Raw genomic sequence first — 24,104 nt, 5'->3', positions numbered from 1 at the left:
CTTTTAAAAACCCATGAAACAAAGACAGTGAAAGATAGAGAAATTCTGACAAAATTCGTTCAGGGGCTGTGATGCCACCTGGATTGACCATATCTAGACCCACAGCTGATTGCGACATAAGGGTGGACACTCTTGGGGCTGAGAGGTTTGGTGAGGTTGGGTGAGGAAACGCAGACCCTTTAAAGTCATACTGCGTGGTACCCATCCCATGGGTCCCAAATCTCCAGGTTCAAGGGCATCTTCCTACATCGAAAACATGCATGAGAAACCCAGAAGATGGTACACCGTGTGATCGGGAAAGCTTGCTAAAACGCACCTCATTTCTCATCTGCTTGTGCTCGGGTTCGCCATTCCAGCCGCTTTACTAGCAATCTCCCTCCTTGGAGAATCAGCAGCTTTAACCACTTGTTCCGTACAGGTTGCAATTTGTCCTGAGGATGAACGGGAAGAGGGGAACCAATGAGAGACTAGCCCTAGGTGTTGGGACAGGCACAGGTCACTCTATTTTCCCATCAGGAAGAAGAATTAACCACAGGCTCAGTCTGCCGCCCGGAAGCAGAATAGGGCCTAAAGCAATCCTGCGCTTTTGCGGCCAGCTCCCAAGAGAGCGAGTTGAAAAATGGAGCTCAGGGGCACTGCAATTCACAAACCTGCAACTTATAAATGATAACTCTCGTCTACAAATATATTGAGGGAAGGCAACAAAGAGGATTTGAAAGCAAGGCAGAATTGCAGGAAACAGATTTCAGGAGGCAGATTCGAATCGCCTTTAAAGCACAGGAAAAGCGGCAAAACCTCGACAATGATGCCCTTGGCCAAAAAGGGTGTATGCGTTTTTTCCTGAATATATTCAGGAAAAAACACATACGCCCTTTTTGGCCAACCAAGCAACCTGGAAAGGCAAATCAGCGCTACAAAGAAGTCTCGCTTCCCATCGGTCAAAAGGGCCATGCTGAATAAAGTGTCAAAACCAGAAATGCAGGACAGGCCACGGAGAAACGGGAGCCTTGCTACGCTGATGGGCGGGATGTAAATTGCCAACAGCCACTCTGGAGAAGTGTACGGTGTGTCCTGAAACATTTACAAAACTCAGCTTAGAGAGCATAGGCCACTTCCACTCATGGGCGTATAAATTGGGAAAACTAAAAATCAGCAAGACACAAGCACCCCAAAGTTTAGGGCTGCTCTGTTGACAAGAACCTCCACTTCGTTACACCTTAAATATCCCAGGAAAGGGAAAAATGGATAAAGAATTTGTGGTCCTTATGTACAATGGAATATCACTCAGCCATGAAGTCAACGTCATAAGGCTAGTAGCAGCATGATGAGTGGATTTAGGTACGACGATTCTAAGTGAAATAAGTCACACAGAAAAAGACACTTATCGTAAGTTATCACTCATAGAGGGAATGTAAAAACCGCTACCCTTGAACTGAATTACAAAACAGAACAGAGTCACACGGTTAGAAAACACACTATGGCTGCCTAACGGGAAAGGTGAGGTGGGGTGATGCCTAAAACAAGGGTTTCAAAATAGCTCAGATACCGTTCCATAAACCCAATACGTAATAGACAAGACCTACTCCTTGCTCAGGGAACTGGACTCAACACCCCCTATTCACCGCCCAAGAATATATCTGACTAGTAAGAATCTTAAAACCTATGTATTGATATCTCTCTGTAAGTGAGTCAAGTGGGTGTAAAGCGGCATAAAGACAGCAGTGAAAAGCAGCTAAACCCCATTATAAAAATCAATTACTTTTAAAAACCCATGAAACAAAGACAGTGAAAGATAGAGAAATTCTGACAAAATTCGTTCAGGGGCTGTGATGCCACCTGGATTGACCATATCTAGACCCACAGCTGATTGCGACATAAGGGTGGACACTCTTGGGGCTGAGAGGTTTGGTGAGGTTGGGTGAGCAAACGCAGACCCTTTAAAGTCATACTGCGTGGTACCCATCCCATGGGTCCCAAATCTCCAGGTTCAAGGGCATCTGCCTACATCGAAAACATGCATGAGAAACCCAGAAGATGGTACACCGTGTGATCGGGAAAGGTTGCTAAAACGCACCTCATTTCTCATCTGCTTGTGCTCGGGTTCGCCATTCCAGCCGCTTTACTAGCAATCTCCCTCCTTGGAGAATCAGCAGCTTTAACCTCTTGTTCCGTACAGGTTGCAATTTGTCCTGAGGATGAACGGGAAGAGGGGGAACCAATGGGAGACTAGCTCTAGGTGTTGGGACAGGCACAGGTCACTCTATTTTCCCATCAGGAAGAAGAATTAACCACAGGCTCAGCCTGCCGCCCACAACCCGAATAGGGCCTGAAGCAATCCTGCGCTTTTTCGGCCAGCTCCCAAGAAAGCGAGTTGAAAAATGGAGCTCAGGGGCACTGCAATTCCCAAACCTGCAGAGTTATAGATGATAACTCTCGTCCACAAATATATTCAGGGAAGGCAACGAAGAGGATTTGAAAGCAAGGCCGAATTGCAGAAACAGATTTCAGGAGGTAGATTCGAATCGCCTTTAAAGCACAGGAAAAGCGGCAAAACCTCGACAATGATGCCCTTGGCCAAAAAGGGCGTATGCGTTTTTTCCTGAATATATTCAGGAAAAAATGCATACGCCCTTTTTGGCCAACCAAGCAACCTGGAAAGGCAAATCAGCGCTACCAAGAAGTCTCGCTTCGCATCGCTCAAAAGGGCCATGCTGAATAAAGGGTCAAAACCAGAAATGCAGGACAGGCCATGGAGAAACGGGAGCCTGGCTACGCTGATGGGCGTGATGTAAATTGCCAATAGCCACTCTGGAGAAGTGTACGGTGTGTCCTGAAACATTTAAAAAACACAGGTTAGAGAGCATAGGGCACTTCTACTCATGGGCGTATACATTGGGAAAACTAAAAATCAGCAAGACACAGGCACCCCAAAGTTTAGGGCTGCTCTGTTGACAAGAACCTCCACTTCGTGACACCTTAAATATCCCAGGAAAGAGAAAAATGGATAAAGAAGTTGTGGTCCTTATGTACAAAGGAATATCACTCAGCCATGAAATCAACGTCATAAGGCTAGTAGCAGCATGATGAGTGGATTTAGGTACGACGATTCTAAGTGAAATAAGTCACACAGAAAAAGACACTTGCCATAAGATATCACTTATAGAGGGAATGGAAAAACCGCTACACTTGAACTGAATTACAAAACAGAACAGAGTCACACGTTTAGAAAACACACTATAGCTGCTTAACGGGAAAGGCGAGGTGGGGTGATGCCTAAAACAAGGGTTTCAAATTAGCTCAGATACCGTTCCATAAACCCAATATGTAATAGACAAGACCTACTCCTTGCTCAGTGAACTGGACTCAACACCCCCTATTCACCGCCCAAGAATATATCTGACTAGTAAGAATCTTAAACCTATGTATTGATATCTCTCTGTAAGTGAGTCAAGTGGGTGTAAAGCGGCATAAAGACAGCAGTGAAAAGCAGCTAAACCCCATTATAAAAATCAATTACTTTAAAAACCCGTGAAACAAAGACAGTGAAAGAGAGAGAAATTCTGACAAAATTCGTTCAGGGGCTGTGATGCCACCTGGATTGACCATATCTAGACCCACAGCTGATTGCGACATAAGGGTGGACATTCTTGGGGCTGAGAGGTTTGGTGAGGTTGGGTGAGCAAACGCAGACCCTTTAAAGTAATACTGCGTGGTACCCATCCCATGGGTCCCAAATCTCCAGGTTCAAGGGCATCTTCCTACATCGAAAACATGCATGAGAAACCCAGAAGATGGTACACCGAGTGATCGGGAAAGGTTTCTAAAACGCACCTCATTTCTCATCTCCTTGTGCTCGGGTTCGCCATTCCAGCCGCTTTACTAGCAATCTCCCTCCTTGGAGAATCAGCACCTTTAACCTCCTGTTCCATACAGGTTGCAATTTGTCCTGAGGGTGAACGGGAAGAGGGGGAAACAATGGGAGATTAGCTCTAGGTGTTGGGACAGGCACAGGTCACTCTATTTTCCCATCAGGAAGAAGAATTAACCACAGGCTCAGTCTGCCGCCCGGAAGCAGAATAGGGCCTAAAGCAATCCTGCGCTTTTGCGGCCAGCTCCCAAGAGAGCGAGTTGAAAAATGGAGCTCAGGGGCACTGCAATTCACAAACCTGCAACTTATAAATGATAACTCTCGTCTACAAATATATTGAGGGAAGGCAACAAAGAGGATTTGAAAGCAAGGCAGAATTGCAGGAAACAGATTTCAGGAGGCAGATTCGAATCGCCTTTAAAGCACAGGAAAAGCGGCAAAACCTCGACAATGATGCCCTTGGCCAAAAAGGGCGTATGCGTTTTTTCCTGAATATATTCAGGAAAAAACGCATACGCCCTTTTTGGCCAACCAAGCAACCTGGAAAGGCAAATCAGCGCTACAAAGAAGTCTCGCTTCCCATCGGTCAAAAGGGCCATGCTGAATAAAGTGTCAAAACCAGAAATGCAGGACAGGCCACGGAGAAACGGGAGCCTTGCTACGCTGATGGGCGGGATGTAAATTGCCAACAGCCACTCTGGAGAAGTGTACGGTGTGTCCTGAAACATTTACAAAACTCAACTTAGAGAGCATAGGCCACTTCCACTCATGGGCGTATAAATTGGGAAAACTAAAAATCAGCAAGACACAATCACCCCAAAGTTTAAGGCTGCTCTGTTGACAAGAACCTCCACTTCGTTACACCTTAAATATCCCAGGAAAGGGAAAAATGGATAAAGAAGTTGTGGTCCTTATGTACAATGGAATATCACTCAGCCATGAAGTCAACGTCATAAGGCTAGTAGCAGCATGATGAGTGGATTTAGGTACGACGATTCTAAGTGAAATAAGTCACACAGAAAAAGACACTTATCGTAAGTTATCACTCATAGAGGGAATGTAAAAACCGCTACCCTTGAACTGAATTACAAAACAGAACAGAGTCACACGGTTAGAAAACACACTATGGCTGCCTAACGGGAAAGGTGAGGTGGGGTGATGCCTAAAACAAGGGTTTCAAAATAGCTCAGATACCGTTCCATAAACCCAATACGTAATAGACAAGACCTACTCCTTGCTCAGGGAACTGGACTCAACACCCCCTATTCACCGCCCAAGAATATATCTGACTAGTAAGAATCTTAAAACCTATGTATTGATATCTCTCTGTAAGTGAGTCAAGTGGGTGTAAAGCGGCATAAAGACAGCAGTGAAAAGCAGCTAAACCCCATTATAAAAATCAATTACTTTTAAAAACCCATGAATCAAAGACAGTGAAAGATAGAGAAATTCTGACAAAATTCGTTCAGGGGCTGTGATGCCACCTGGATTGACCATATCTAGACCCACAGCTGATTGCGACATAAGGGTGGACACTCTTGGGGCTGAGAGGTTTGGTGAGGTTGGGTGAGCAAACGCAGACCCTTTAAAGTCATACTGCGTGGTACCCATCCCATGGGTCCCAAATCTCCAGGTTCAAGGGCATCTGCCTACATCGAAAACATGCATGAGAAACCCAGAAGATGGTACACCGTGTGATCGGGAAAGGTTGCTAAAACGCACCTCATTTCTCATCTGCTTGTGCTCGGGTTCGCCATTCCAGCCGCTTTACTAGCAATCTCCCTCCTTGGAGAATCAGCAGCTTTAACCTCTTGTTCCGTACAGGTTGCAATTTGTCCTGAGGATGAACGGGAAGAGGGGGAACCAATGGGAGACAAGCTCTAGGTGTTGGGACAGGCACAGGTCACTCTATTTTCCCATCAGGAAGAAGAATTAACCACAGGCTCAGCCTGCCGCCCACAACCCGAATAGGGCCTGAAGCAATCCTGCGCTTTTGCGGCCAGCTCCCAAGAAAGCGAGTTGAAAAATGGAGCTCAGGGGCACTGCAATTCCCAAACCTGCAGAGTTATAGATGATAACTCTCGTCCACAAATATATTCAGGGAAGGCAACGAAGAGGATTTGAAAGCAAGGCAGAATTGCAGAAACAGATTTCAGGAGGTAGATTCGAATCGCCTTTAAAGCACAGGAAAAGCGGCAAAACCTCGACAATGATGCCCTTGGCCAAAAAGGGCGTATGCGTTTTTTCCTGAATATATTCAGGAAAAAACGCATACGCCCTTTTTGGCCAACCAAGCAACCTGGAAAGGCAAATCAGCGCTACCAAGAAGTCTCGCTTCGCATCGGTCAAAAGGGCCATGCTGAATAAAGGGTCAAAACCAGAAATGCAGGACAGGCCATGGAGAAACGGGAGCCTGGCTACGCTGATGGGCGTGATGTAAATTGCCAACAGCCACTCTGGAGAAGTGTACGGTGTGTCCTGAAACATTTAAAAAACACAGGTTAGAGAGCATAGGGCACTTCTACTCATGGGCGTATACATTGGGAAAACTAAAAATCAGCAAGACACAGGCACCCCAAAGTTTAGGGCTGCTCTGTTGACAAGAACCTCCACTTCGTGACACCTTAAATATCCCAGGAAAGAGAAAAATGGATAAAGAAGTTGTGGTCCTTATGTACAAAGGAATATCACTCAGCCATGTAATCAACGTCATAAGGCTAGTAGCAGCATGATGAGTGGATTTAGGTACGACGATTCTAAGTGAAATAAGTCACACAGAAAAAGACACTTGCCATAAGATATCACTTATAGAGGGAATGGAAAAACCGCTACACTTGAACTGAATTACAAAACAGAACAGAGTCACACGTTTAGAAAACACACTATAGCTGCTTAACGGGAAAGGCGAGGTGGGGTGATGCCTAAAACAAGGGTTTCAAATTAGCTCAGATACCGTTCCATAAACCCAATATGTAATAGACAAGACCTACTCCTTGCTCAGTGAACTGGACTCAACACCCCCTATTCACCGCCCAAGAATATATCTGACTAGTAAGAATCTTAAACCTATGTATTGATATCTCTCTGTAAGTGAGTCAAGTGGGTGTAAAGCGGCATAAAGACAGCAGTGAAAAGCAGCTAAACCCCATTATAAAAATCAATTACTTTTAAAAACCCGTGAAACAAAGACAGTGAAAGAGAGAGAAATTCTGACAAAATTCGTTCAGGGGCTGTGATGCCACCTGGATTGACCATATCTAGACCCACAGCTGATTGCGACATAAGGCTGGACATTCTTGGGGCTAAGAGGTTTGGTGAGGTTGGCTGAGCAAACGCAGACGCTTGAAAGTAATACTGCGTGGTACCCATCCCATGGGTCCCAAATCTCCAGGTTCAAGGGCATCTGCCTACATCGAAAACATGCATGAGAAACCCAGAAGATGGTCCACCGTGTGATCGGGAAAGGTTGCTAAAACGCACCTCATTTCTCATCTCCTTGTGCTCGGATTCGCCATTCCAGCCACTTTACTAGCAATCTCCCTCCTTGGAGAATCAGCACCTTTAACCTCCTGTTCCATACAGGTTGCAATTTGTCCTGAGGATGAACGGGAAGAGGGGGAACCAATGAGAGACTAGCTCTAGGTGTTGGGACAGGCACAGGTCACTCTATTTTCCCATCAGGAAGAAGAATTAACCACAGGCTCAGTCTGCCGCCCGGAAGCAGAATAGGGCCTAAAGCAATCCTGCGCTTTTGCGGGCAGCTCCCAAGAGAGCGAGTTGAAAAATGGAGCTCAGGGGCACTGCAATTCACAAACCTGCAGACTTATAAATGATAACTCTCGTCTACAAATATATTGAGGGAAGGCAACAAAGAGGATTTGAAAGCAAGGCAGAATTGCAGGAAACAGATTTCAGGAGGCAGATTCGAATCGCCTTTAAAGCACATTAAAAGCGGCAAAACCTCGACAATGATGCCCTTGGCCAAAAAGGGCGTATGCGTTTTTTCCTGAATATATTCAGGAAAAAAACGCATACGCCCTTTTTGGCCAACCAATCAACCTGGAAAGGCAAATCAGCGCTACAAAGAAGTCTCGCTTCCCATCGGTCAAAAGGGCCATGCTGAATTAAGTGTCAAAACCAGAAATGCAGGACAGGCCACGGAGAAACGGGAGCCTTGCTACGCTGATAGGCGGGATGTAAATTGCCAACAGCCACTCTGGAGAAGTGTACGGTGTGTCCTGAAACATCTACAAAACTCAGCTTAGAGAGCATAGGCCACTTCCACTCATGGGCGTATAAATTGGGAAAACTAAAAATCAGCAAGACACAAGCACCCCAAAGTTTAGGGCTGCTCTGTTGACAAGAACCTCCACTTCGTTACACCTTAAATATCCCAGGAACGGGAAAAATGGATAAAGAAGTTGTGGTCCTTATGTACAATGGAATATCACTCAGCCATGAAGTCAACGTCATAAGGCTAGTAGCAGCATGATGAGTGGATTTAGGTACGACGATTCTAAGTGAAATAAGTCACACAGAAAAAGACACTTATCGTAAGTTATCACTCATAGAGGGAATGTAAAAACCGCTACCCTTGAACTGAATTACAAAACAGAACAGAGTCACACGTTTAGAAAACACACTATGGCTGCCTAACGGGAAAGGTGAGGTGGGGTGATGCCTAAAACAAGGGTTTCAAAATAGCTCAGATACCGTTCCATAAACCCAATACGTAATATACAAGACCTACTCCTTGCTCAGGGAACTGGACTCAACACCCCCTATTCACCGCCCAAGAATATATCTGACTAGTAAGAATCTTAAAACCTATGTATTGATATCTCTCTGTAAGTGAGTCAAGTGGGTGTAAAGCGGCATAAAGACAGCAGTGAAAAGCAGCTAAACCCCATTATAAAAATCAATTACTTTTAAAAACCCATGAAACAAAGACAGTGAAAGATAGAGAAATTCTGACAAAATTCGTTCAGGGGCTGTGATGCCACCTGGATTGACCATATCTAGACCCACAGCTGATTGCGACATAAGGGTGGACACTCTTGGGGCTGAGAGGTTTGGTGAGGTTGGGTGAGCAAACGCAGACCCTTTAAAGTCATACTGCGTGGTACCCATCCCATGGGTCCCAAATCTCCAGGTTCAAGGGCATCTGCCTACATCGAAAACATGCATGAGAAACCCAGAAGATGGTACACCGTGTGATCGGGAAAGGTTGCTAAAACGCACCTCATTTCTCATCTGCTTGTGCTCGGGTTCGCCATTCCAGCCGCTTTACTAGCAATCTCCCTCCTTGGAGAATCAGCAGCTTTAACCTCTTGTTCCGTACAGGTTGCAATTTGTCCTGAGGATGAACGGGAAGAGGGGGAACCAATGGGAGACTAGCTCTAGGTGTTGGGACAGGCACAGGTCACTCTATTTTCCCATCAGGAAGAAGAATTAACCACAGGCTCAGCCTGCCGCCCACAACCCGAATAGGGCCTGAAGCAATCCTGCGCTTTTTCGGCCAGCTCCCAAGAAAGCGAGTTGAAAAATGGAGCTCAGGGGCACTGCAATTCCCAAACCTGCAGAGTTATAGATGATAACTCTCGTCCACAAATATATTCAGGGAAGGCAACGAAGAGGATTTGAAAGCAAGGCAGAATTGCAGAAACAGATTTCAGGAGGTAGATTCGAATCGCCTTTAAAGCACAGGAAAAGCGGCAAAACCTCGACAATGATGCCCTTGGCCAAAAAGGGCGTATGCGTTTTTTCCTGAATATATTCAGGAAAAAATGCATACGCCCTTTTTGGCCAACCAAGCAACCTGGAAAGGCAAATCAGCGCTACCAAGAAGTCTCGCTTCGCATCGGTCAAAAGGGCCATGCTGAATAAAGGGTCAAAACCAGAAATGCAGGACAGGCCATGGAGAAACGGGAGCCTGGCTACGCTGATGGGCGTGATGTAAATTGCCAATAGCCACTCTGGAGAAGTGTACGGTGTGTCCTGAAACATTTAAAAAACACAGGTTAGAGAGCATAGGGCACTTCTACTCATGGGCGTATACATTGGGAAAACTAAAAATCAGCAAGACACAGGCACCCCAAAGTTTAGGGCTGCTCTGTTGACAAGAACCTCCACTTCGTGACACCTTAAATATCCCAGGAAAGAGAAAAATGGATAAAGAAGTTGTGGTCCTTATGTACAAAGGAATATCACTCAGCCATGAAATCAACGTCATAAGGCTAGTAGCAGCATGATGAGTGGATTTAGGTACGACGATTCTAAGTGAAATAAGTCACACAGAAAAAGACACTTGCCATAAGATATCACTTATAGAGGGAATGGAAAAACCGCTACACTTGAACTGAATTACAAAACAGAACAGAGTCACACGTTTAGAAAACACACTATAGCTGCTTAACGGGAAAGGCGAGGTGGGGTGATGCCTAAAACAAGGGTTTCAAATTAGCTCAGATACCGTTCCATAAACCCAATATGTAATAGACAAGACCTACTCCTTGCTCAGTGAACTGGACTCAACACCCCCTATTCACCGCCCAAGAATATATCTGACTAGTAAGAATCTTAAACCTATGTATTGATATCTCTCTGTAAGTGAGTCAAGTGGGTGTAAAGCGGCATAAAGACAGCAGTGAAAAGCAGCTAAACCCCATTATAAAAATCAATTACTTTAAAAACCCGTGAAACAAAGACAGTGAAAGAGAGAGAAATTCTGACAAAATTCGTTCAGGGGCTGTGATGCCACCTGGATTGACCATATCTAGACCCACAGCTGATTGCGACATAAGGGTGGACATTCTTGGGGCTGAGAGGTTTGGTGAGGTTGGGTGAGCAAACGCAGACCCTTTAAAGTAATACTGCGTGGTACCCATCCCATGGGTCCCAAATCTCCAGGTTCAAGGGCATCTTCCTACATCGAAAACATGCATGAGAAACCCAGAAGATGGTACACCGAGTGATCGGGAAAGGTTTCTAAAACGCACCTCATTTCTCATCTCCTTGTGCTCGGGTTCGCCATTCCAGCCGCTTTACTAGCAATCTCCCTCCTTGGAGAATCAGCACCTTTAACCTCCTGTTCCATACAGGTTGCAATTTGTCCTGAGGGTGAACGGGAAGAGGGGGAAACAATGGGAGATTAGCTCTAGGTGTTGGGACAGGCACAGGTCACTCTATTTTCCCATCAGGAAGAAGAATTAACCACAGGCTCAGTCTGCCGCCCGGAAGCAGAATAGGGCCTAAAGCAATCCTGCGCTTTTGCGGCCAGCTCCCAAGAGAGCGAGTTGAAAAATGGAGCTCAGGGGCACTGCAATTCACAAACCTGCAACTTATAAATGATAACTCTCGTCTACAAATATATTGAGGGAAGGCAACAAAGAGGATTTGAAAGCAAGGCAGAATTGCAGGAAACAGATTTCAGGAGGCAGATTCGAATCGCCTTTAAAGCACAGGAAAAGCGGCAAAACCTCGACAATGATGCCCTTGGCCAAAAAGGGCGTATGCGTTTTTTCCTGAATATATTCAGGAAAAAACGCATACGCCCTTTTTGGCCAACCAAGCAACCTGGAAAGGCAAATCAGCGCTACAAAGAAGTCTCGCTTCCCATCGGTCAAAAGGGCCATGCTGAATAAAGTGTCAAAACCAGAAATGCAGGACAGGCCACGGAGAAACGGGAGCCTTGCTACGCTGATGGGCGGGATGTAAATTGCCAACAGCCACTCTGGAGAAGTGTACGGTGTGTCCTGAAACATTTACAAAACTCAACTTAGAGAGCATAGGCCACTTCCACTCATGGGCGTATAAATTGGGAAAACTAAAAATCAGCAAGACACAATCACCCCAAAGTTTAAGGCTGCTCTGTTGACAAGAACCTCCACTTCGTTACACCTTAAATATCCCAGGAAAGGGAAAAATGGATAAAGAAGTTGTGGTCCTTATGTACAATGGAATATCACTCAGCCATGAAGTCAACGTCATAAGGCTAGTAGCAGCATGATGAGTGGATTTAGGTACGACGATTCTAAGTGAAATAAGTCACACAGAAAAAGACACTTATCGTAAGTTATCACTCATAGAGGGAATGTAAAAACCGCTACCCTTGAACTGAATTACAAAACAGAACAGAGTCACACGGTTAGAAAACACACTATGGCTGCCTAACGGGAAAGGTGAGGTGGGGTGATGCCTAAAACAAGGGTTTCAAAATAGCTCAGATACCGTTCCATAAACCCAATACGTAATAGACAAGACCTACTCCTTGCTCAGGGAACTGGACTCAACACCCCCTATTCACCGCCCAAGAATATATCTGACTAGTAAGAATCTTAAAACCTATGTATTGATATCTCTCTGTAAGTGAGTCAAGTGGGTGTAAAGCGGCATAAAGACAGCAGTGAAAAGCAGCTAAACCCCATTATAAAAATCAATTACTTTTAAAAACCCATGAATCAAAGACAGTGAAAGATAGAGAAATTCTGACAAAATTCGTTCAGGGGCTGTGATGCCACCTGGATTGACCATATCTAGACCCACAGCTGATTGCGACATAAGGGTGGACACTCTTGGGGCTGAGAGGTTTGGTGAGGTTGGGTGAGCAAACGCAGACCCTTTAAAGTCATACTGCGTGGTACCCATCCCATGGGTCCCAAATCTCCAGGTTCAAGGGCATCTGCCTACATCGAAAACATGCATGAGAAACCCAGAAGATGGTACACCGTGTGATCGGGAAAGGTTGCTAAAACGCACCTCATTTCTCATCTGCTTGTGCTCGGGTTCGCCATTCCAGCCGCTTTACTAGCAATCTCCCTCCTTGGAGAATCAGCAGCTTTAACCTCTTGTTCCGTACAGGTTGCAATTTGTCCTGAGGATGAACGGGAAGAGGGGGAACCAATGGGAGACAAGCTCTAGGTGTTGGGACAGGCACAGGTCACTCTATTTTCCCATCAGGAAGAAGAATTAACCACAGGCTCAGCCTGCCGCCCACAACCCGAATAGGGCCTGAAGCAATCCTGCGCTTTTGCGGCCAGCTCCCAAGAAAGCGAGTTGAAAAATGGAGCTCAGGGGCACTGCAATTCCCAAACCTGCAGAGTTATAGATGATAACTCTCGTCCACAAATATATTCAGGGAAGGCAACGAAGAGGATTTGAAAGCAAGGCAGAATTGCAGAAACAGATTTCAGGAGGTAGATTCGAATCGCCTTTAAAGCACAGGAAAAGCGGCAAAACCTCGACAATGATGCCCTTGGCCAAAAAGGGCGTATGCGTTTTTTCCTGAATATATTCAGGAAAAAACGCATACGCCCTTTTTGGCCAACCAAGCAACCTGGAAAGGCAAATCAGCGCTACCAAGAAGTCTCGCTTCGCATCGGTCAAAAGGGCCATGCTGAATAAAGGGTCAAAACCAGAAATGCAGGACAGGCCATGGAGAAACGGGAGCCTGGCTACGCTGATGGGCGTGATGTAAATTGCCAACAGCCACTCTGGAGAAGTGTACGGTGTGTCCTGAAACATTTAAAAAACACAGGTTAGAGAGCATAGGGCACTTCTACTCATGGGCGTATACATTGGGAAAACTAAAAATCAGCAAGACACAGGCACCCCAAAGATTAGGGCTGCTCTGTTGACAAGAACCTCCACTTCGTGACACCTTAAATATCCCAGGAAAGAGAAAAATGGATAAAGAAGTTGTGGTCCTTATGTACAAAGGAATATCACTCAGCCATGTAATCAACGTCATAAGGCTAGTAGCAGCATGATGAGTGGATTTAGGTACGACGATTCTAAGTGAAATAAGTCACACAGAAAAAGACACTTGCCATAAGATATCACTTATAGAGGGAATGGAAAAACCGCTACACTTGAACTGAATTACAAAACAGAACAGAGTCACACGTTTAGAAAACACACTATAGCTGCTTAACGGGAAAGGCGAGGTGGGGTGATGCCTAAAACAAGGGTTTCAAATTAGCTCAGATACCGTTCCATAAACCCAATATGTAATAGACAAGACCTACTCCTTGCTCAGTGAACTGGACTCAACACCCCCTATTCACCGCCCAAGAATATATCTGACTAGTAAGAATCTTAAACCTATGTATTGATATCTCTCTGTAAGTGAGTCAAGTGGGTGTAAAGCGGCATAAAGACAGCAGTGAAAAGCAGCTAAACCCCATTATAAAAATCAATTACTTTTAAAAACCCGTGAAACAAAGACAGTGAAAGAGAGAGAAATTCTGACAAAATTCGTTCAGGGGCTGTGATGCCACCTGGATTGACCATATCTAGACCCACAGCTGATTGCGACATAAGGCTGGACATTCTTGGGGCTAAGAGGTTTGGTGAGGTTGGCTGAGCAAACGCAGACGCTTGAAAGTAATACTGCGTGGTACCCATCCCATGGGTCCCAAATCTCCAGGTTCAAGGGCATCTGCCTACATCGAAAACATGCATGAGAAACCCAGAAGATGGTCCACCGTGTGATCGGGAAAGGTTGCTAAAACGCACCTCATTTCTCATCTCCTTGTGCTCGGATTCGCCATTCCAGCCACTTTACTAGCAATCTCCCTCCTTGGAGAATCAGCACCTTTAACCTCCTGTTCCATACAGGTTGCAATTTGTCCTGAGGATGAACGGGAAGAGGGGGAACCAATGAGAGACTAGCTCTAGGTGTTGGGACAGGCACAGGTCACTCTATTTTCCCATCAGGAAGAAGAATTAACCACAGGCTCAGTCTGCCGCCCGGAAGCAGAATAGGGCCTAAAGCAATCCTGCGCTTTTGCGGGCAGCTCCCAAGAGAGCGAGTTGAAAAATGGAGCTCAGGGGCACTGCAATTCACAAACCTGCAGACTTATAAATGATAACTCTCGTCTACAAATATATTGAGGGAAGGCAACAAAGAGGATTTGAAAGCAAGGCAGAATTGCAGGAAACAGATTTCAGGAGGCAGATTCGAATCGCCTTTAAAGCACATTAAAAGCGGCAAAACCTCGACAATGATGCCCTTGGCCAAAAAGGGCGTATGCGTTTTTTCCTGAATATATTCAGGAAAAAAACGCATACGCCCTTTTTGGCCAACCAAGCAACCTGGAAAGGCAAATCAGCGCTACAAAGAAGTCTCGCTTCCCATCGGTCAAAAGGGCCATGCTGAATTAAGTTTCAAAACCAGAAATGCAGGACAGGCCACGGAGAAACGGGAGCCTTGCTACGCTGATAGGCGGGATGTAAATTGCCAACAGCCACTCTGGAGAAGTGTACGGTGTGTCCTGAAACATCTACAAAACTCAGCTTAGAGAGCATAGGCCACTTCCACTCATGGGCGTATAAATTGGGAAAACTAAAAATCAGCAAGACACAAGCACCCCAAAGTTTAGGGCTGCTCTGTTGACAAGAACCTCCACTTCGTTACACCTTAAATATCCCAGGAACGGGAAAAATGGATAAAGAAGTTGTGGTCCTTATGTACAATGGAATATCACTCAGCCATGAAGTCAACGTCATAAGGCTAGTAGCAGCATGATGAGTGGATTTAGGTACGACGATTCTAAGTGAAATAAGTCACACAGAAAAAGACACTTATCGTAAGTTATCACTCATAGAGGGAATGTAAAAACCGCTACCCTTGAACTGAATTACAAAACAGAACAGAGTCACACGTTTAGAAAACACACTATGGCTGCCTAACGGGAAAGGTGAGGTGGGGTGATGCCTAAAACAAGGGTTTCAAAATAGCTCAGATACCGTTCCATAAACCCAATACGTAATATACAAGACCTACTCCTTGCTCAGGGAACTGGACTCAACACCCCCTATTCACCGCCCAAGAATATATCTGACTAGTAAGAATCTTAAAACCTATGTATTGATATCTCTCTGTAAGTGAGTCAAGTGGGTGTAAAGCGGCATAAAGACAGCAGTGAAAAGCAGCTAAACCCCATTATAAAAATCAATTACTTTTAAAAACCCATGAAACAAAGACAGTGAAAGATAGAGAAATTCTGACAAAATTCGTTCAGGGGCTGTGATGCCACCTGGATTGACCATATCTAGACCCACAGCTGATTGCGACATAAGGGTGGACACTCTTGGGGCTGAGAGGTTTGGTGAGGTTGGGTGAGCAAACGCAGACCCTTTAAAGTCATACTGCGTGGTACCCATCCCATGGGTCCCAAATCTCCAGGTTCAAGGGCATCTGCCTACATCGAAAACATGCATGAGAAACCCAGAAGATGGTACACCGTGTGATCGGGAAAGGTTGCTAAAACGCACCTCATTTCTCATCTGCTTGTGCTCGGGTTCGCCATTCCAGCCGCTTTACTAGCAATCTCCCTCCTTGGAGAATCAGCAGCTTTAACCTCTTGTTCCGTACAGGTTGCAATTTGTCCTGAGGATGAACGGGAAGAGGGGGAACCAATGGGAGACTAGCTCTAGGTGTTGGGACAGGCACAGGTCACTCTATTTTCCCATCAGGAAGAAGAATTAACCACAGGCTCAGCCTGCCGCCCACAACCCGAATAGGGCCTGAAGCAATCCTGCGCTTTTTCGGCCAGCTCCCAAGAAAGCGAGTTGAAAAATGGAGCTCAGGGGCACTGCAATTCCCAAACCTGCAGAGTTATAGATGATAACTCTCGTCCACAAATATATTCAGGGAAGGCAACGAAGAGGATTTGAAAGCAAGGCAGAATTGCAGAAACAGATTTCAGGAGGTAGATTCGAATCGCCTTTAAAGCACAGGAAAAGCGGCAAAACCTCGACAATGATGCCCTTGGCCAAAAAGGGCGTATGCGTTTTTTCCTGAATATATTCAGGAAAAAATGCATACGCCCTTTTTGGCCAACCAAGCAACCTGGAAAGGCAAATCAGCGCTACCAAGAAGTCTCGCTTCGCATCGGTCAAAAGGGCCATGCTGAATAAAGGGTCAAAACCAGAAATGCAGGACAGGCCATGGAGAAACGGGAGCCTGGCTACGCTGATGGGCGTGATGTAAATTGCCAATAGCCACTCTGGAGAAGTGTACGGTGTGTCCTGAAACATTTAAAAAACACAGGTTAGAGAGCATAGGGCACTTCTACTCATGGGCGTATACATTGGGAAAACTAAAAATCAGCAAGACACAGGCACCCCAAAGTTTAGGGCTGCTCTGTTGACAAGAACCTCCACTTCGTGACACCTTAAATATCCCAGGAAAGAGAAAAATGGATAAAGAAGTTGTGGTCCTTATGTACAAAGGAATATCACTCAGCCATGAAATCAACGTCATAAGGCTAGTAGCAGCATGATGAGTGGATTTAGGTACGACGATTCTAAGTGAAATAAGTCACACAGAAAAAGACACTTGCCATAAGATATCACTTATAGAGGGAATGGAAAAACCGCTACACTTGAACTGAATTACAAAACAGAACAGAGTCACACGTTTAGAAAACACACTATAGCTGCTTAACGGGAAAGGCGAGGTGGGGTGATGCCTAAAACAAGGGTTTCAAATTAGCTCAGATACCGTTCCATAAACCCAATATGTAATAGACAAGACCTACTCCTTGCTCAGTGAACTGGACTCAACACCCCCTATTCACCGCCCAAGAATATATCTGACTAGTAAGAATCTTAAACCTATGTATTGATATCTCTCTGTAAGTGAGTCAAGTGGGTGTAAAGCGGCATAAAGACAGCAGTGAAAAGCAGCTAAACCCCATTATAAAAATCAATTACTTTAAAAACCCGTGAAACAAAGACAGTGAAAGAGAGAGAAATTCTGACAAAATTCGTTCAGGGGCTGTGATGCCACCTGGATTGACCATATCTAGACCCACAGCTGATTGCGACATAAGGGTGGACATTCTTGGGGCTGAGAGGTTTGGTGAGGTTGGGTGAGCAAACGCAGACCCTTTAAAGTAATACTGCGTGGTACCCATCCCATGGGTCCCAAATCTCCAGGTTCAAGGGCATCTTCCTACATCGAAAACATGCATGAGAAACCCAGAAGATGGTACACCGAGTGATCGGGAAAGGTTTCTAAAACGCACCTCATTTCTCATCTCCTTGTGCTCGGGTTCGCCATTCCAGCCGCTTTACTAGCAATCTCCCTCCTTGGAGAATCAGCACCTTTAACCTCCTGTTCCATACAGGTTGCAATTTGTCCTGAGGGTGAACGGGAAGAGGGGGAAACAATGGGAGATTAGCTCTAGGTGTTGGGACAGGCACAGGTCACTCTATTTTCCCATCAGGAAGAAGAATTAACCACAGGCTCAGTCTGCCGCCCGGAAGCAGAATAGGGCCTAAAGCAATCCTGCGCTTTTGCGGCCAGCTCCCAAGAGAGCGAGTTGAAAAATGGAGCTCAGGGGCACTGCAATTCACAAACCTGCAACTTATAAATGATAACTCTCGTCTACAAATATATTGAGGGAAGGCAACAAAGAGGATTTGAAAGCAAGGCAGAATTGCAGGAAACAGATTTCAGGAGGCAGATTCGAATCGCCTTTAAAGCACAGGAAAAGCGGCAAAACCTCGACAATGATGCCCTTGGCCAAAAAGGGCGTATGCGTTTTTTCCTGAATATATTCAGGAAAAAACGCATACGCCCTTTTTGGCCAACCAAGCAACCTGGAAAGGCAAATCAGCGCTACAAAGAAGTCTCGCTTCCCATCGGTCAAAAGGGCCATGCTGAATAAAGTGTCAAAACCAGAAATGCAGGACAGGCCACGGAGAAACGGGAGCCTTGCTACGCTGATGGGCGGGATGTAAATTGCCAACAGCCACTCTGGAGAAGTGTACGGTGTGTCCTGAAACATTTACAAAACTCAACTTAGAGAGCATAGGCCACTTCCACTCATGGGCGTATAAATTGGGAAAACTAAAAATCAGCAAGACACAATCACCCCAAAGTTTAAGGCTGCTCTGTTGACAAGAACCTCCACTTCGTTACACCTTAAATATCCCAGGAAAGGGAAAAATGGATAAAGAAGTTGTGGTCCTTATGTACAATGGAATATCACTCAGCCATGAAGTCAACGTCATAAGGCTAGTAGCAGCATGATGAGTGGATTTAGGTACGACGATTCTAAGTGAAATAAGTCACACAGAAAAAGACACTTATCGTAAGTTATCACTCATAGAGGGAATGTAAAAACCGCTACCCTTGAACTGAATTACAAAACAGAACAGAGTCACACGGTTAGAAAACACACTATGGCTGCCTAACGGGAAAGGTGAGGTGGGGTGATGCCTAAAACAAGGGTTTCAAAATAGCTCAGATACCGTTCCATAAACCCAATACGTAATAGACAAGACCTACTCCTTGCTCAGGGAACTGGACTCAACACCCCCTATTCACCGCCCAAGAATATATCTGACTAGTAAGAATCTTAAAACCTATGTATTGATATCTCTCTGTAAGTGAGTCAAGTGGGTGTAAAGCGGCATAAAGACAGCAGTGAAAAGCAGCTAAACCCCATTATAAAAATCAATTACTTTTAAAAACCCATGAATCAAAGACAGTGAAAGATAGAGAAATTCTGACAAAATTCGTTCAGGGGCTGTGATGCCACCTGGATTGACCATATCTAGACCCACAGCTGATTGCGACATAAGGGTGGACACTCTTGGGGCTGAGAGGTTTGGTGAGGTTGGGTGAGCAAACGCAGACCCTTTAAAGTCATACTGCGTGGTACCCATCCCATGGGTCCCAAATCTCCAGGTTCAAGGGCATCTGCCTACATCGAAAACATGCATGAGAAACCCAGAAGATGGTACACCGTGTGATCGGGAAAGGTTGCTAAAACGCACCTCATTTCTCATCTGCTTGTGCTCGGGTTCGCCATTCCAGCCGCTTTACTAGCAATCTCCCTCCTTGGAGAATCAGCAGCTTTAACCTCTTGTTCCGTACAGGTTGCAATTTGTCCTGAGGATGAACGGGAAGAGGGGGAACCAATGGGAGACAAGCTCTAGGTGTTGGGACAGGCACAGGTCACTCTATTTTCCCATCAGGAAGAAGAATTAACCACAGGCTCAGGCTGCCGCCCACAACCCGAATAGGGCCTGAAGCAATCCTGCGCTTTTGCGGCCAGCTCCCAAGAAAGCGAGTTGAAAAATGGAGCTCAGGGGCACTGCAATTCCCAAACCTGCAGAGTTATAGATGATAACTCTCGTCCACAAATATATTCAGGGAAGGCAACGAAGAGGATTTGAAAGCAAGGCAGAATTGCAGAAACAGATTTCAGGAGGTAGATTCGAATCGCCTTTAAAGCACAGGAAAAGCGGCAAAACCTCGACAATGATGCCCTTGGCCAAAAAGGGCGTATGCGTTTTTTCCTGAATATATTCAGGAAAAAACGCATACGCCCTTTTTGGCCAACCAAGCAACCTGGAAAGGCAAATCAGCGCTACCAAGAAGTCTCGCTTCGCATCGGTCAAAAGGGCCATGCTGAATAAAGGGTCAAAACCAGAAATGCAGGACAGGCCATGGAGAAACGGGAGCCTGGCTACGCTGATGGGCGTGATGTAAATTGCCAACAGCCACTCTGGAGAAGTGTACGGTGTGTCCTGAAACATTTAAAAAACACAGGTTAGAGAGCATAGGGCACTTCTACTCATGGGCGTATACATTGGGAAAACTAAAAATCAGCAAGACACAGGCACCCCAAAGTTTAGGGCTGCTCTGTTGACAAGAACCTCCACTTCGTGACACCTTAAATATCCCAGGAAAGAGAAAAATGGATAAAGAAGTTGTGGTCCTTATGTACAAAGGAATATCACTCAGCCATGTAATCAACGTCATAAGGCTAGTAGCAGCATGATGAGTGGATTTAGGTACGACGATTCTAAGTGAAATAAGTCACACAGAAAAAGACACTTGCCATAAGATATCACTTATAGAGGGAATGGAAAAACCGCTACACTTGAACTGAATTACAAAACAGAACAGAGTCACACGTTTAGAAAACACACTATAGCTGCTTAACGGGAAAGGCGAGGTGGGGTGATGCCTAAAACAAGGGTTTCAAATTAGCTCAGATACCGTTCCATAAACCCAATATGTAATAGACAAGACCTACTCCTTGCTCAGTGAACTGGACTCAACACCCCCTATTCACCGCCCAAGAATATATCTGACTAGTAAGAATCTTAAACCTATGTATTGATATCTCTCTGTAAGTGAGTCAAGTGGGTGTAAAGCGGCATAAAGACAGCAGTGAAAAGCAGCTAAACCCCATTATAAAAATCAATTACTTTTAAAAACCCGTGAAACAAAGACAGTGAAAGAGAGAGAAATTCTGACAAAATTCGTTCAGGGGCTGTGATGCCACCTGGATTGACCATATCTAGACCCACAGCTGATTGTGACATAAGGCTGGACATTCTTGGGGCTAAGAGGTTTGGTGAGGTTGGCTGAGCAAACGCAGACGCTTGAAAGTAATACTGCGTGGTACCCATCCCATGGGTCCCAAATCTCCAGGTTCAAGGGCATCTGCCTACATCGAAAACATGCATGAGAAACCCAGAAGATGGTCCACCGAGTGATCGGGAAAGGTTGCTAAAACGCACCTCATTTCTCATCTCCTTGTGCTCGGATTCGCCATTCCAGCCACTTTACTAGCAATCTCCCTCCTTGGAGAATCAGCACCTTTAACCTCCTGTTCCATACAGGTTGCAATTTGTCCTGAGGATGAACGGGAAGAGGGGGAACCAATGAGAGACTAGCTCTAGGTGTTGGGACAGGCACAGGTCACTCTATTTTCCCATCAGGAAGAAGAATTAACCACAGGCTCAGTCTGCCGCCCGGAAGCAGAATAGGGCCTAAAGCAATCCTGCGCTTTTGCGGGCAGCTCCCAAGAGAGCGAGTTGAAAAATGGAGCTCAGGGGCACTGCAATTCACAAACCTGCAGACTTATAAATGATAACTCTCGTCTACAAATATATTGAGGGAAGGCAACAAAGAGGATTTGAAAGCAAGGCAGAATTGCAGGAAACAGATTTCAGGAGGCAGATTCGAATCGCCTTTAAAGCACATTAAAAGCGGCAAAACCTCGACAATGATGCCCTTGGCCAAAAAGGGCGTATGCGTTTTTTCCTGAATATATTCAGGAAAAAACACATACGCACTTTTTGGCCAACCAAGCAACCTGGAAAGGCAAATCAGCGCTACAAAGAAGTCTCGCTTCCCATCGGTCAAAAGGGCCATGCTGAATAAAGTGTCAAAACCAGAAATGCAGGACAGGCCACGGAGAAACGGGAGCCTTGCTACGCTGATGGGCGGGATGTAAATTGCCAACAGCCACTCTGGAGAAGTGTACGGTGTGTCCTGAAACATTTACAAAACTCAGCTTAGAGAGCATAGGCCACTTCCACTCATGGGCGTATAAATTGGGAAAACTAAAAATCAGCAAGACACAAGCACCCCAAAGTTTAGGGCTGCTCTGTTGACAAGAACCTCCACTTCGTTACACCTTAAATATCCCAGGAAAGGGAAAAATGGATAAAGAAGTTGTGGTCCTTATGTACAATGGAATATCACTCAGCCATGAAGTCAACGTCATAAGGCTAGTAGCAGCATGATGAGTGGATTTAGGTACGACGATTCTAAGTGAAATAAGTCACACAGAAAAAGACACTTATCGTAAGTTATCACTCATAGAGGGAATGTAAAAACCGCTACCCTTGAACTGAATTACAAAACAGAACAGAGTCACACGGTTAGAAAACACACTATGGCTGCCTAACGGGAAAGGTGAGGTGGGGTGATGCCTAAAACAAGGGTTTCAAAATAGCTCAGATACCGTTCCATAAACCCAATACGTAATAGACAAGACCTACTCCTTGCTCAGGGAACTGGACTCAACACCCCCTATTCACCGCCCAAGAATATATCTGACTAGTAAGAATCTTAAAACCTATGTATTGATATCTCTCTGTAAGTGAGTCAAGTGGGTGTAAAGCGGCATAAAGACAGCAGTGAAAAGCAGCTAAACCCCATTATAAAAATCAATTACTTTTAAAAACCCATGAAACAAAGACAGTGAAAGATAGAGAAATTCTGACAAAATTCGTTCAGGGGCTGTGATGCCACCTGGATTGACCATATCTAGACCCACAGCTGATTGCGACATAAGGGTGGACACTCTTGGGGCTGAGAGGTTTGGTGAGGTTGGGTGAGCAAACGCAGACCCTTTAAAGTCATACTGCGTGGTACCCATCCCATGGGTCCCAAATCTCCAGGTTCAAGGGCATCTGCCTACATCGAAAACATGCATGAGAAACCCAGAAGATGGTACACCGTGTGATCGGGAAAGGTTGCTAAAACGCACCTCATTTCTCATCTGCTTGTGCTCGGGTTCGCCATTCCAGCCGCTTTACTAGCAATCTCCCTCCTTGGAGAATCAGCAGCTTTAACCTCTTGTTCCGTACAGGTTGCAATTTGTCCTGAGGATGAACGGGAAGAGGGGGAACCAATGGGAGACTAGCTCTAGGTGTTGGGACAGGCACAGGTCACTCTATTTTCCCATCAGGAAGAAGAATTAACCACAGGCTCAGCCTGCCGCCCACAACCCGAATAGGGCCTGAAGCAATCCTGCGCTTTTGCGGCCAGCTCCCAAGAAAGCGAGTTGAAAAATGGAGCTCAGGGGCACTGCAATTCACAAACCTGCAGAGTTATAGATGATAACTCTCCTCCACAAATATATTCAGGGAAGGCAACGAAGAGGATTTGAAAGCAAGGCAGAATTGCAGAAACAGATTTCAGGAGGTAGATTCGAATCGCCTTTAAAGCACAGGAAAAGCGGCAAAACCTCGATAATGATGCCCTTGGCCAAAAAGGCCGTATGCGTTTTTTCCTGAATATATTCAGGAAAAAACGCATACGCCCTTTTTGGCCAACCAAGCAACCTGGAAAGGCAAATCAGCGCTACCAAGAAGTCTCGCTTCGCATCGGTCAAAAGGGCCATGCTGAATAAAGGGTCAAAACCAGAAATGCAGGACAGGCCATGGAGAAACGGGAGCCTGGCTACGCTGATGGGCGTGATGTAAATTGCCAACAGCCACTCTGGAGAAGTGTACGGTGTGTCCTGAAACATTTAAAAAACACAGGTTAGAGAGCATAGGGCACTTCTACTCATGGGCGTATACATTGGGAAAACTAAAAATCAGCAAGACACAGGCACCCCAAAGTTTAGGGCTGCTCTGTTGACAAGAACCTCCACTTCGTGACACCTTAAATATCCCAGGAAAGAGAAAA

This window comes from Eschrichtius robustus, chromosome 7 (genome assembly GCF_028021215.1).
Source record: "Eschrichtius robustus isolate mEscRob2 chromosome 7, mEscRob2.pri, whole genome shotgun sequence".
NCBI classification, from domain to species: domain Eukaryota; kingdom Metazoa; phylum Chordata; class Mammalia; order Artiodactyla; family Eschrichtiidae; genus Eschrichtius; species Eschrichtius robustus.
Note: the sequence above shows the minus strand (reverse complement) of the source record.